The 15,045-nt window shown below is 37.4% G+C and overlaps 1 non-coding gene across 1 annotated transcript; it reads right to left on the bottom strand.

Annotated features, from left to right (window-relative positions):
- Positions 1-6,132: 6,132 nt before the first annotated feature.
- Positions 6,133-6,236, bottom strand: LOC130959981 (small nucleolar RNA R71). Its single transcript, XR_009078953.1, has one exon. It is a non-coding gene; the product is annotated as a small nucleolar RNA R71 (small nucleolar RNA).
- Between the last annotated feature and the right edge of the window lie 8,809 nt (positions 6,237-15,045).

Below are 15,045 nucleotides of genomic sequence, written 5' to 3' on the forward strand. Positions count from 1 at the left end.
ATATATTTCAAGCAAGTTCTATGAAAAGTTTTCACTCAAATCAATTAAGGTGCCCTACAGATAGAAATCTTGAAAATTTTCATTATTTTGACTAAGCTTATTATGTATACATATGCAAAAATTAAGAGAATGCAAGTAAAAATCCTAAAATCCAAGAATGAAATGCAAAAGTGTTGGGATTAGAAACTTGTCACCCAAAATCGTCGAACGGTCGGACGACCTCCCCACACTTAAAAGTTTGCACCGTCCTCGGTGCACTCAAAGATGAGCAAGGGGGTACGGCGAATCTCCGGATTGCTGCGTGTTCTTTCTTCCGCTTCCATGTTTGCTTGTGGTGCATTGTTCATGGAAAACAAAAATATAACACCATAAGATGAGACAATACAAAATCAAGGAAGCATACTTTGTTGGAGTAAGGTAAATCACTAGAATTGAGTGAGTGAATTAGTGTGACATTAAGAAATATTAGGTGTGTGAATTCTAAATTGCGCGGTTTAGAACTCACATTAGCATAAAAGCTATGTCACAAAAGAAGCATGCACTTTACTCATTCTAGTATGCTTGAGATGCTTTAAGTGAACTTGTAAGGTAAAACAAGCATTAAAGAAGCATGAAAGCATTCAAGCCAAACACATATGGATGCATATAATCATAAAATACAATGCATTAAGGTAAATGCACAACATCATCCATCAAGAGGTTGCCTAATCACAAAATAAGGCTCAAATCACATGGTGGCCAAATCATGTAATTCAGGAAGAGTTACAAGCTTGAAGGCAATTCTCATCACTTGGTATTTTTCAAAAGATAAGCATGAAAAACTCAAGACCAAGTAGCAAAATATAACCTCAATCATAGGATCCAACAAAGATTATCTAAAAACATTAATGCTAAATTAGCATTTAGGCAATAAGGGGAAAGCAATGCATAGTAAACAAAGTCAATAATCCAACACTTATGATGAAAAGAGAGAAAATAAAATGAAAACTAGACTAAAACTAACTAACAAACTAACCGACTAACTAATTAACTAACTAAAATAAATGGTTATCCATGGTGTTTGGAAGTGTTGGATGAGGGGTAGGAGGAGGGAAAAAGAAAGGAGGAGGAAAGAAATAGAAAGAGGAGAAGAAAAGAAATGTGGTGAAGGAAGGAAATCCACGCGTACGCGCGCATGCCGCGTGCGCGCGGATGGTTTATTTCGAGAGTGGCGCGTACGCGTCATGTGCGCATGCGCGCGCACAAGTGGGGTTGTGCCAAAGGCACAATGTTGGCGCGGCGTAGGCATAACTCTCTGAAAAATGTATGGAATGTGAAACTTCTCAATCCACGCATACGCACGCATGGCGCGCGCGCGTGGATGGTCGAAAATGCTAGATGCACGCGTACGCGTGAAGTGCGCGTACGCGTGGATGGTGCTCTGTTTTTCAAAAGTTTTTTGCTATGTTTTTGCACCAATCCAGCATTCTAAACCTCCAAGCATCTACCAAAATACCATAAAACCTTATTTGACATGATAAAATATTAATTAAACTCAACCAACTAATCTAAACATGAAATTAAACTAGTTCTACCAATATGTACAAAAAAGAAAATGAAAGGATTTTACCATGGTGGGTTGTCTCCCACCTAGCACTTTTATTTATTGTCCTTAAGTTGGACTTACGGGGGCTTCTCTCAAGGTGGCTTGTGCTTGTACTCATCTTGGAACTTCCACCAATGCTTGGACTTCTAATAAACTCCATCATTCAAGATTAATATCTCCAAGCTTTGATGGAGTTCTTCACAAACCATGGGCTCCCAATGTTGATCCTCATGTGTTCCCGGATCCCATATTTTGTCTTCACACCCATCTCCAAGTTGATTATCATTAATCCATGTGGGTGGTGAGCAAGGTGAATTCTCAACAAAGTGACCAAACATCCTTCTAGGCCCATGTATTCTAGTTATACACCAACCTTTACAATTAAGCTTTGAGCATGCAACCATAATGAACCTAGAATGATATTTCAAACCACTAACCATCTCCTTTTTACTCTTAAAGCCACAAATATCTCTTAGTTGACCATCCGTCTTAAGCAAACCATATTCAAGGGGAATAATAAAGCTTGAGCATAAGGAATTTACCCACTTGAATGAGAGAATGGATGGTGGTGGCTTGGGGAGAGGTATTGATGAGCGGATAATTTATACGCTTTTTGGCATTGTTTTTATATAGTTTTTAGTAAGTTTAAGCTACTTTTAGGGATGTTTTCATTAGTTTTTATGTTAAATTCACATTTCTGGACTTTACTATGAGTTTGTGTGTTTTTCTGTGATTTCAGGTAAATTCTGGCTGAAATTGAGGGATTTGAGCAAAACTCTGAAAAAGGCTGACAAAAGGACTGCTGATGCTGTTGGATTCTGACCTCCCTGCACTCGAAATGGATTTTCTGGAGCTACAGAACTCTAAATGGCGCGCTCTCAACGGCGTTGGAAAGTAGACATCCAGGGCTTTCCAGCAATATATAATAGTCCATGCTTTATTCGAAGAATGACGACGTAACTTGGCGTTAAACGCCAAGTTCATGCTGCTGTCTGGAGTTAAACGCCAGAAAAACGTCATGATCTGGAGTTGAACGCCCAAAACACGTCATAACTCAAAGTTCAACGCCAAGAAATGCCTTAGCTCGTGGATTGATCAAGCTCAGCCCAAGCACACAACAAGTGGGCCCCGGAAGTGAATTTAAGCATCAATTACTTACTCATGTAAACCCTAGGAGCTAGTCTAGTATATATAGGACATTTATCTATTGTATTAGACATCTTTTGACCACTTTTAAACTCTTTATTCATTCGGTCACTTGATCATGGAGAGGGCTGGCCATTCGGCCATGCCTGAACCTTTTGCTTATGTATTTTCAACGGTGGAGTTTCTGTACACCATAGATTAAGGGTGTGGAGCTCTGCTGTACCTCAAGTATTAATGAAGTTCTATCTTCTTTTATTCAAATCCTCTCTTATTCTTATTCCAAGATATTCATTCGTACCCAAGAACATGATGAATGTGATGAGTTAGATAACCCTCATCATCATTCTCACTTATGAACGCGCGTGATTGACAACCACTTACGTTCTACATGCAACCGAGCTTGAATGTGTATCTCTTAGATTCCCCAACAGAATCTTCGTGGTATAAGCTAGATGGATGGCGACATTTATGAGGATCCGGAAAGTCCAACCTTGTCTGTGGTGTTCCGAGTAGGATCCTGGGAATCCGGAAAGTCTACCTTGTCTGTGGTGTCCGAGTAGGATTCCGGTAATGAATGACTGTGACGTGCTTCAAACTTGTAACCTGCTGGGCGTAGTGACAACGCAAAAGAATCAATGGATTCTATTCCAGTAGGGGAGGGAACCAACCGGTGATTGGCCGTACTGTGACAGAGTGCGTGAGCATTAGCTTTCACTGCGAGGATGGGATGTAGCCATCAACCATGGGTGATGCCTCCAGACTGGTTAGCTGTGCGAGTGACAGCCGCATAGGATATTTCCCCGAGAGGATTGAAAGTAGCCACAGTTGATGGTGAACCCCTATACAAAGCTTGCCATGGAAAGGAGTAAGAAGGATTGAGTAGAAGGAATAGGAGAGCAGGCGTCCGAGAGCTCTACAGCATCTCCATTCCGCTTATCTGAAATTCCTATCAATGAATCTACATAAGTATTTCTATCCCTTTTTATTATTTATTTTCTATTTTATTATTTCTATTTTCGAAACCCATAAATCAATATTTAATCCGCCTAACTGAGATTTGCAAGGTGACCATAGCTTGCTTCATACCAACAATCTCTGTGGATTCGACCCTTACTCACGTAAGGTTATTACTTGGACGACCCAGTACACTTGCTGGTTAGTTGAACGGAGTTGTGAAGAAAATAAACAGTGCCATAAGAGTATACATCCTTTATAAACAAAATAACAAGTGATCACAATTTCGTCCACCAAGTTTTTGGCGCCGTTGCCGGGGATTGTTCGAGTATGGACAACTGACGGTTCATCTTGTTGCTCAGATTAGGTAATTTTCTTTTCAAAAATCTTTTTCAAAATTTTTCTTTTATTTTTCGTGTTTTTAAACTTTATTTTCGAAAAATAATAATAAAAATACAAAAAAATAAGAAAATCATAAAAATCAAAAATATTTTATGTTTCTTGTTTGAGTCTTGAGTCAAATTTTAAGTTTGGTGTCAATTGCATGTTTTAAAAAAAAAATTTTCTTGCAATTTTCGAAAATCCCATGCATTCATAGTGTTCTTCATGATCTTCAAGTTGTTTTTGACAAGTCTTCTTGTTTGATCTTGATGATTTTTTGTTTTGTGTTGTTTGTTGTTTCTCATGTGCATTTTTGCATTCATATTTTCCATGCATTAAAGATTTCTAAGATTGGTGTCTTGCATGTTTTCTTTGCATTAAAAATTTTTCAAAATTATGTTCTTGATGTTCATCATGATCTTCATAGTGTTCTTGGTGTTCATCTTGACATTCATAGCATTCTTGCATGCATTCATTGTTTTGATCTAAAAATCTCATGCATTAAGTATTTTTGTTGTTTTTCTCTCTCATTTTTAAAATTCAAAAATAAAAAAAATTTCTTTTCCTTGTTTCCCTCCAAAATTTCGAAATTTTGGGTTGACTTGGTCAAAAAAATTTTTCAAAATTAGTTGTTTCTTACAAGTCAAGTCAAAATTTCAATTTTAAAAATCTTATCTTTTCAAAATCTTTTTCAAAAAAATCATATCTTTTTCATTTTTTATTATTTTCGAAAATTTCAAAAAAAAAATCTTTTTCAAAATATTTTCAAAATCTTTTTCTTATCTTTTTATCAAATTTTCGAAAATCAAACTAACAATTAATGTGATTGGTTCAAAAATTTGAAGTTTGTTACTTTCTTGTTAAAAAAGGTTCAATCTTTAAAGTTCTAGAATCTTATCTTGTAGTTTCTTGTTAGCTAAGTAATTTAAAAAAAAATTAAATCTTTTTCAAACTATCTTTTTCTTAAAAATCTTTTTATCTTTTTATCCTACCTTTTTCAAAAACTTTATTTTTTTTTTCAAAATTTGATTTCAAAATATCTTATCTAACTTCTTATCCTCTTATCTTTTTAAATTTTGATTTTAAATCTTTTTCAATCAACTAACTAACTTTTGTTTGTTTCTTATCTTTTTTAAAACCACCTAACTACTTTTCCCTCTCTAATTTTTCGAAAATTATCCCTCTCTTTTTCAAAAATTCTTTTTAATTAACTAATTGTTTCATGATTTAATTTTAATTACAATTCACTTTAATTTTCGAAAATCACTAACTTCTTTTTCAAAATTATTTTCGAAACCTCCCTCCTCTTTTCTTCTTCTATTTAATTATTTAATTACTAACACTTCTCTTCACCTCTCTTCATTCATATCCTCACATCTCTGCCATCCTCACAGTTGTGTTTCTTCCATTACATTACATTCTTTGTCTCCCCCTCTTCTTCTACCCCTTTCTTCTTCTACTAACATAAAAGAATCTCTATACTGTGACATAGAGGATTCCTCTCCTTTTCTTGTTTTCTTCTCTTTCATATGAGCAGGAACAGGGATAAAGGCACTCTTGTTGAAATTGATCCAGAACCTGAAAGGACTCTAAAGAGAAAATTAAAAGAAGCTAAATTACAACAATCCAGAAGAGACCTTCTAGAAATTTTCGAACAAGAGAAAGAGATGGCAGAAGAAAATAATAATAATAATGCAAGGAGAATGCTTGGAGACTTCACAAAGCCAACGTCCAAGTTTGATGGAAGAAGCATCTCCATTCCTGCCATTGGAGCCAATAACTTTGAGCTTAAGCCTCAACTAGTTGCTTTAATGCAACAAAACTGCAAGTTTTATGGACTTCCATCTGAAGATCCTTACCAGTTTTTAACTGAGTTCTTGCAGATCTGTGACACTGTAAAGACAAATGGAGTTAATCCTGAAGTCTACAGACTCTTGCTTTTCCCTTTTGCTATAAGAGACAGAGCTAGAGTATGGTTGGATTCACAACCCAAGGATAGCCTGGACTCATGGGATAAGCTTGTCACTGCATTCTTAGATAAGTTCTTTCCTCCTCAAAAGCTGAGCAAGCTGAGAGTGGATGTTCAAACTTTCAAACAAAAAGATGGTGAATCCCTCTATGAAGCTTGGGAAAGATACAAGCAGCTGACCAAGAGATGTCCATCTGACATGTTCTCAGAATGGACCATATTAGATATATTCTATTATGGTCTCTCTGAATTTTCAAAAATGTCATTGGATCATTCTGCAGGTGGATCTATTCACCTGAAGAAAACGCCTGAAGAGGCTCAAGAACTCATTGACATGGTTGCAAACAACCAGTTTATGTACACCTCTGAGAGGAATTCCGTAAATAATGGGGTACCTCAGAAGAAAGGAGTTCTTGAAATTGATGCTCTGAATGCCATATTGGCTCAGAACAAAATGTTGACTCAACAGGTCAACATGATCTCTCAAAATCTGAATGGATTGCAATATGCATCCAATAGTACTAGAGAGGCAGCTTCTGAAGAAGCTTATGATCCTGAGAACCCTGCCATGGCAGAGGTTAATTACTTAGGTGAACCTTATGGAAACACCTATAACTCATCATGGAGAAATCATCCTAATTTCTCCTGGAAGGATCAACAAAAACCTCAACAAGGTTTTAACAATGGTGGACGCAATAGGCTGAATAATAGTAAGCCATATCCATCATCTTCTCAGCAACAGACAGAGAATTCTGAACAAAACAATTCTAATTTAGCTAATATAGTCTCTGATCTGTCAAAGGCCACTTTTAGTTTTATGAATGAAACAAGATCCTCCATTAGAAATCTGGAGGCACAAGTGGGCCAGCTGAGTAAGAAAGTCATTGAAACTCCTCCTAGTATTCTCCCAAGTAATACAGAAGAGATCCAAAAGGAGAGTGCAAGGCCATTGATTTAATCAAAGTGGCCGAATGCACTAAGGAGGAGGAGGACGAAAATCCTAGTGAGGAAGACCTCCTGGGACGTTCCTCAAGCAAGAAGGAGTTTCCTATTAAGGATCCTGAGGAATCTGAGGCTCATCTAGAGACCATAGAGATTCCATTAAATCTCCTTCTGCCATTCATGAGCTCTGAAGAATATTCATCCTCTGAAGAGAATGAAGATGTGACTGGAGAGCAAGTTGCTCAGTACTTAGGAGCTATCATGAAGCTGAATGCCAAGCTGTTTGGTAATGAGACCTGGGAAAGTGAACCTCCCTTGCTCATTAGTGAACTTGATACTTGGATTCAGAAGACTCTACCTCAAAAGAAACAAGATCCTGGCAAGTTCTTAATACCTTGCACCATTGGCACCATGAGCTTTGAGAAAGCTCTATGTGACCTTGGGTCAGGAATAAATCTTATGCCACTCTCTGTAATGGAGAAGCTGGGAATCATTGAGGTACAACCTGCCTTGTTCTCATTACAATTGGCAGACAAGTCCATAAGACAAGCTTATGGAATAGTGGAGGACGTGCTAGTAAGGGTTGAAGGCCTTTACATCCCCACTGATTTCATAATCCTAGACACTAGGAAGGAAGATGATGAATGCATCATCCTAGGAAGACCTTTCCTAGCCACAGCAGGAGCTGTGATAGATGTCAACAGAGGTGAGTTAGTCCTTCAATTGAATGGGGACTACCTTGTGTTTCAGGCACATGGCCATCCCTCTGTGACAAAAGAGAGTAAGCATGAAGAACTTCTCTTAGTTCAGAGTCAAGAAGAGCCCACACAGTCAAACTCTAAGTTTGGTGTTGTGAAGCCACAACCAAACTCTAAGTTTGGTGTCCAAACCCCATATCCAAACTCTAAGTTTGGTGTTGGGAATGCCACACTTAAGTTGACCTGATCACCTTGTGGCTCCATGAGAGCCACTGTCAAGCTATTGACATTAAAGAAGCGCTTGTTGGGAGGCAACCCAATTTTATTTATCTAATTTTATTTTATTTTATTTTGTTTCTTTGTTATTTTTGTGTTTAATTAGGTACATGATCATAAGAAGTCACGAAAAAATCAAAAAAAATTAAAAACAGAGTCAAAAACAGAAGAAAAAAATTTTTCACCCTGGAGGACGCACGGGCTGGCGTTCAACGCCCAGAAGGTGCATCTGGCCGTGTTCAACGCCAGAACAGAGCACCATTCTGGCGCTGAACGCCCAAAACAAGCTACATCCTGGCGTTTAACGCCAGGATGCGCACACAGAGGACAATCTGGCGTTGAACGCCAGAAACAAGCTTGAAACTGGCGTTCAACGCCAGAAACAAGCATCACATGGGCGTTTAACGCCCAGAACGTGCATCAAAGGGCGTTTGAACGCCAGGATGATGCATGGAGGCATGTTACATGCCTATATGGTGAAGGAATAGAATTTCTTTTCACCTCAGGACCTGTGGACCCCACAGGATCCCTACCTACCATATTCCCACCTTCCCTTTTAATCCTAATCACACTCTCTTAATCCAAATCTCATTCTTAATATCACACTTCCCAAAAACCTTCACCAATCACCTCAATTCCTCCTCCCAATTACCCCATTCACCATTCACATCAACCTCCTCTTCCCCATAAACCCCACCTACCTCCATCAAATTCAAATTCAATTTCCCACCCATTCCCACCCAAATTGGCCGAACCTATACCCCCCCTCTCCCTATAAATACCCTTCTTTTCTTTTACATTTTCACACAACACATACCCACATTCTCCCACATAGCCGAACACTCTCTTCTCCCTCTCTACCATATTTTCTTCTTCTTCTTCTACTCTTCTTTTCTTTTTTGCTCGAGGACGAGCAAATTTTAAGTTTGGTGTGGTAAAAAGCCTAAGCTTTTTATTTTTCATTCACCATCAATGGCACCCAAGACCGGAGTTCCTTCAAGAAAAGGAAAAGGGAAGGCAAAAGCTTCCACTTCCGAGTCATGGGAGAAGGAGAGATTCATCTCCAAGAGCCACCAAGACCACTTCTATGAGGTTGTGGCAAAGAAGAAGGTGATCCCTGAGGTCCCTTTCAAACTCAAGAAAAATGAGTATCCGGAGATCCGACATGAAGTTCAAAGAAGAGGTTGGGAAGTCATAACCAACCCCATGCAACAAGTCGGATTATTGATGGTTCAAGAATTCTATGCCAATGCATGGATCACTAGGAACCATGACCAAGGTTTGAACCCAAGCCCAAAGAATTATCTCACAATGGTTAGGGGGAAATACTTGGATTTCAGTCCGGAAAATGTGAGGTTGGCGTTTCATTTGCCCATGATGCAAGGTGATGAACGCCCCTACACAAGAAGGGTCAACTTTAACCAAAGGTTGGACCAAGTCCTTATGGACATATGTGTGGAAGGCGCCCAATGGAGAGTAGACTCCAAGGGCAAGCCAGTCCAACTAAGAAGACTGGACCTCAAGCCTGTAGCTAGAGGATGGTTGGAGTTCATTCAAAGATCCATCATCCCTACAAGCAACCGATCTGAAGTTACTGTGGATCGGGCCATCATGGTTCATAGCATCATGATTGGAGAGGAGGTGGAAGTTCATGAAGTCATCTCCAATGAACTCTACAAAATAGCTGACAAGCCTTCATACATGGCACGGCTAGCCTTCCCCCACCTTATATGCCATCTATGTTACTCAGCTGGAGCTATCATAGAAGGAGATGTCTCCATTGAAGAAGACAAGCCCATCACCAAGAAAAAGATGGAGCAAACAAGAGAAGTTCCTCACGGCCCTCAAGGAGAACATGAGGAAGTTCATCATCAACAAATGCCTCAAGGAATGCACTTTCCTCCCAACAACTATTGGGAGCAACTTAACACCTCCTTAGAAGATTGAGCCATAATGTGGAGCAATTAAGGGTGGAACATCATGAGCACTCCATCATTCTCCAAGAAATAAGAGAAGATCAAAGAGCAATGAAGGAGGAGCAACAAAGGCAAGGAAGGGACATAGAAGAGTTGAAGAACATCATTGGTCCTTCAAGAAGAAGACGCCACTAGAGGTGGATTCATTCCTTGTTCTTTATTTCTTTCTGTTTTCGGTTTTTTATTATTATGTTTATCTATGTTTTGTGTCTTTCTTTCATGATCATTAGTGTGTAACCATGCCTTAAAGCTATGAAATAAAATCCATTAGTCCTTCACCTCTCTTAAAAGAAAAAATGTTTTAATTCAAAAGAACAAGAAGTACATAATTTTCGAAATTATTAGTGAATTTAGTTTAATCATATTGATGTGGTGACAATGATTTTTGTTTTCTGAATGAATGCTTGAACAGTGCATATGTCTTTGGATCTTGTTGTTTATGAGTGTTAAAAATTGTTGGCTCTTGAAAGAATGATGAACAGAGAGAAATGTTATTGATGATCTGAAAAACATCATGAAATTGATTCTTGAAGCAAGAAAAAGCAGTGAAAAAAAAATGGCGAAAATTTTAAAGCAAGGATCCAAGGCTTTGAGCATCAATGGATAGGAGGGCCCAAGGAAATTAAATCCAGGCCTAAGCGGCTAAATCAAGCTGTCCCTAACCATGTGCTTGTGTCATGAAAGTCCAAGTGAAAAGCTTGAGACTGAATGGTTAAAGTCGTGATCTTAAGCTAAAGAGTGTGCTTAAGAGCTCTGGACACCACTAACTGGGGACTCTAGCAAAGCTAAGTCACAATCTGAAAAGGTTCACCCAGTTATGTGTCTGTGGCATTTATGTATCCGGTGGTAATACTGGAAAACAAAGTGCTTAGGGCCACAGCCAAGACTCAAAAATAGCTGTGTTCAAGAATCAACATGCTTAACTAGGAAAGTCAATAACACTATCCAAAATTCTAAGTTCCTAGAGATGCCAATCACTCTGAACTTCAAAGGAAAAAGTGAGATGCCAAAACTGTTCAGAGGCAAAAAGCTACAAGTCCCGCTCATGTAATTAAATTAATATTCATTGATATTTTGGACTTTATAGTATATTCTCTTCTTTTTATCCTAATTGATTTTCAGTTGCTTGGGGACAAGCAACAATTTAAGTTTGGTGTTGTGATGAGCGGATAATTTATACGCTTTTTGGCATTGTTTTTATATAATTTTTAGTAAGTTTAAGCTACTTTTAGGGATGTTTTCATTAGTTTTTATGTTAAATTCACATTTCTGGACTTTACTATGAGTTTGTGTGTTTTTCTGTGATTTCAGGTAAATTCTGGCTGAAATTGAGGGATTTGAGCAAAACTCTGAAAAAGGCTGACAAAAGGACTGCTGATGCTGTTGGATTCTGACCTCCCTGCACTCGAAATGGATTTTCTGGAGCTACAGAACTCTAAATGGCGCGCTCTCAACGGCGTTGGAAAGTAGACATCCAGGGCTTTCCCGCAATATATAATAGTCCATGCTTTATTCGAAGAATGACGACGTAACTTGGCGTTAAACGCCAAGTTCATGCTGCTGTCTGGAGTTAAACGCCAGAAAAACGTCATGATCCGGAGTTGAACGCCCAAAACACGTCATAACTCAAAGTTCAACGCCAAGAAATGCCTTAGCTCGTGGATTGATCAAGCTCAGCCCAAGCACACAACAAGTGGGCCCCGGAAGTGAATTTAAGCATCAATTACTTACTCATGTAAACCCTAGGAGCTAGTCTAGTATATATAGGACATTTATCTATTGTATTAGACATCTTTTGACCACTTTTAAACTCTTTATTCATTCGGTCACTTGATCATGGAGAGGGCTGGCCATTCGGCCATGCCTGAACCTTTTGCTTATGTATTTTCAACGGTGGAGTTTCTGCACACCATAGATTAAGGGTGTGGAGCTCTGCTGTACCTCAAGTATTAATGAAGTTCTATCTTCTTTTATTCAAATCCTCTCTTATTCTTATTCCAAGATATTCATTCGTACCCAAGAACATGATGAATGTGATGAGTTAGATAACCCTCATCATCATTCTCACTTATGAACGCGCGTGATTGACAACCACTTACGTTCTACATGCAACCGAGCTTGAATGTGTATCTCTTAGATTCCCCAACAGAATCTTCGTGGTATAAGCTAGATGGATGGCGGCATTTATGAGGATCCGGAAAGTCCAACCTTGTCTGTGGTGTTCCGAGTAGGATCCTGGGAATCCGGAAAGTCTACCTTGTCTGTGGTGTCCGAGTAGGATTCCGGTAATGAATGACTGTGACGTGCTTCAAACTTGTAACCTGCTGGGCGTAGTGACAACGCAAAAGAATCAATGGATTCTATTCCAGTAGGGGAGGGAACCAACCGGTGATTGGCCGTACTGTGACAGAGTGCGTGAGCATTAGCTTTCACTGCGAGGATGGGATGTAGCCATCAACCATGGGTGATGCCTCCAGACTGGTTAGCTGTGCGAGTGACAGCCGCATAGGATATTTCCCCGAGAGGATTGAAAGTAGCCACAGTTGATGGTGAACCCCTATACAAAGCTTGCCATGGAAAGGAGTAAGAAGGATTGAGTAGAAGGAATAGGAGAGCAGGCGTCCGAGAGCTCTACAGCATCTCCATTCCGCTTATCTGAAATTCCTATCAATGAATCTACATAAGTATTTCTATCCCTTTTTATTATTTATTTTCTATTTTATTATTTCTATTTTCGAAACCCATAAATCAATATTTAATCCGCCTAACTGAGATTTGCAAGGTGACCATAGCTTGCTTCATACCAACAATCTCTGTGGATTCGACCCTTACTCACGTAAGGTTATTACTTGGACGACCCAGTACACTTGCTGGTTAGTTGAACGGAGTTGTGAAGAAAATAAACAGTGCCATAAGAGTATACATCCTTTATAAACAAAATAACAAGTGATCACAATTTCGTCCACCAAGTTTTTGGCGCCGTTGCCGGGGATTGTTCGAGTATGGACAACTGACGGTTCATCTTGTTGCTCAGATTAGGTAATTTTCTTTTCAAAAATCTTTTTCAAAATTTTTCTTTTTATTTTTCGTTTTTTTAAACTTTATTTTCGAAAAATAATAATAAAAATACAAAAAATAAGAAAATCATAAAAATAAAAATATTTTATGTTTCTTGTTTGAGTCTTGAGTCAAATTTTAAGTTTGGTGTCAATTGCATGTTTTAAAAAAAAAATTTTTCTTGCAATTTTCGAAAATCCCATGCATTCATAGTGTTCTTCATGATCTTCAAGTTGTTCTTGACAAGTCTTCTTGTTTGATCTTGATGATTTTTTGTTTTGTGTTGTTTGTTGTTTCTCATGTGCATTTTTGCATTCATATTTTCCATGCATTAAAGATTTCTAAGATTGGTGTCTTGCATGTTTTCTTTGCATTAAAAATTTTTCAAAATTATGTTCTTGATGTTCATCATGATCTTCATAGTGTTCTTGGTGTTCATCTTGACATTCATAGCATTCTTGCATGCATTCATTGTTTTGATCTAAAAATCTCATGCATTAAGTATTTTTGTTGTTTTTCTCTCTCATCTTTAAAATTCAAAAATAAAAAAAATTTCTTTTCCTTGTTTCCCTCCAAAATTTCGAAATTTTGGGTTGACTTGGTCAAAAAAATTTTTCAAAATTAGTTGTTTCTTACAAGTCAAGTCAAAATTTCAATTTTAAAAATCTTATCTTTTCAAATCTTTTTCAAAAAAATCATATCTTTTTCATTTTTTTATTATTTCGAAAATTTCAAAAAAAAAATCTTTTTCAAAATATTTTCAAAATCTTTTTCTTATCTTTTTATCAAATTTTCGAAAATCAAACTAACAATTAATGTGATTGGTTCAAAAATTTGAAGTTTGTTACTTTCTTGTTAAAAAAGGTTCAATCTTTAAAGTTCTAGAATCTTATCTTGTAGTTTCTTGTTAGCTAAGTAATTTAAAAAAAATTAAATCTTTTTCAAACTATCTTTTTCTTAAAAATCTTTTTATCTTTTTATCCTACCTTTTTCAAAAACTTTATTTTTTTTTTCAAATTTGATTTCAAAATATCTTATCTAACTTCTTATCCTCTTATCTTTTTAAATTTTGATTTTAAATCTTTTTCAATCAACTAACTAACTTTTTGTTTGTTTCTTATCTTTTTTTAAAACCACCTAACTACTTTTCCCTCTCTAATTTTTCGAAAATTATCCCTCTCTTTTTCAAAAATTCTTTTTAATTAACTAATTGTTTCATGATTTAATTTTAATTACAATTCACTTTAATTTTCGAAAATCACTAACTTCTTTTTCAAAATTATTTTCGAAACCTCCCTCCTCTTTTCTTCTTCTATTTAATTATTTAATTACTAACACTTCTCTTCACCTCTCTTCATTCATATCCTCACATCTCTGCCATCCTCACAGTTGTGTTTCTTCCATTACATTACATTCTTTGTCTCCCCCTCTTCTTCTACCCCTTTCTTCTTCTACTAACATAAAAGAATCTCTATACTGTGACATAGAGGATTCCTCTCCTTTTCTTGTTTTCTTCTCTTTCATATGAGCAGGAACAGGGATAAAGGCACTCTTGTTGAAATTGATCCAGAACCTGAAAGGACTCTAAAGAGAAAATTAAAAGAAGCTAAATTACAACAATCCAGAAGAGACCTTCTAGAAATTTTCGAACAAGAGAAAGAGATGGCAGAAGAAAATAATAATAATAATGCAAGGAGAATGCTTGGAGACTTCACAAAGCCAACGTCCAAGTTTGATGGAAGAAGCATCTCCATTCCTGCCATTGGAGCCAATAACTTTGAGCTTAAGCCTCAACTAGTTGCTTTAATGCAACAAAACTGCAAGTTTTATGGACTTCCATCTGAAGATCCTTACCAGTTTTTAACTGAGTTCTTGCAGATCTGTGACACTGTAAAGACAAATGGAGTTAATCCTGAAGTCTACAGACTCTTGCTTTTCCCTTTTGCTATAAGAGACAGAGCTAGAGTATGGTTGGATTCACAACCCAAGGATAGCCTGGACTCATGGGATAAGCTTGTCACTGCATTCTTAGATAAGTTCTTTCCTCCTCAAAAGCTGAGC

This window comes from Arachis stenosperma, unplaced genomic scaffold, assembly GCF_014773155.1.
Source record: "Arachis stenosperma cultivar V10309 unplaced genomic scaffold, arast.V10309.gnm1.PFL2 arast.V10309.gnm1.Scaffold_100028, whole genome shotgun sequence".
Classification (NCBI taxonomy): domain Eukaryota; kingdom Viridiplantae; phylum Streptophyta; class Magnoliopsida; order Fabales; family Fabaceae; genus Arachis; species Arachis stenosperma.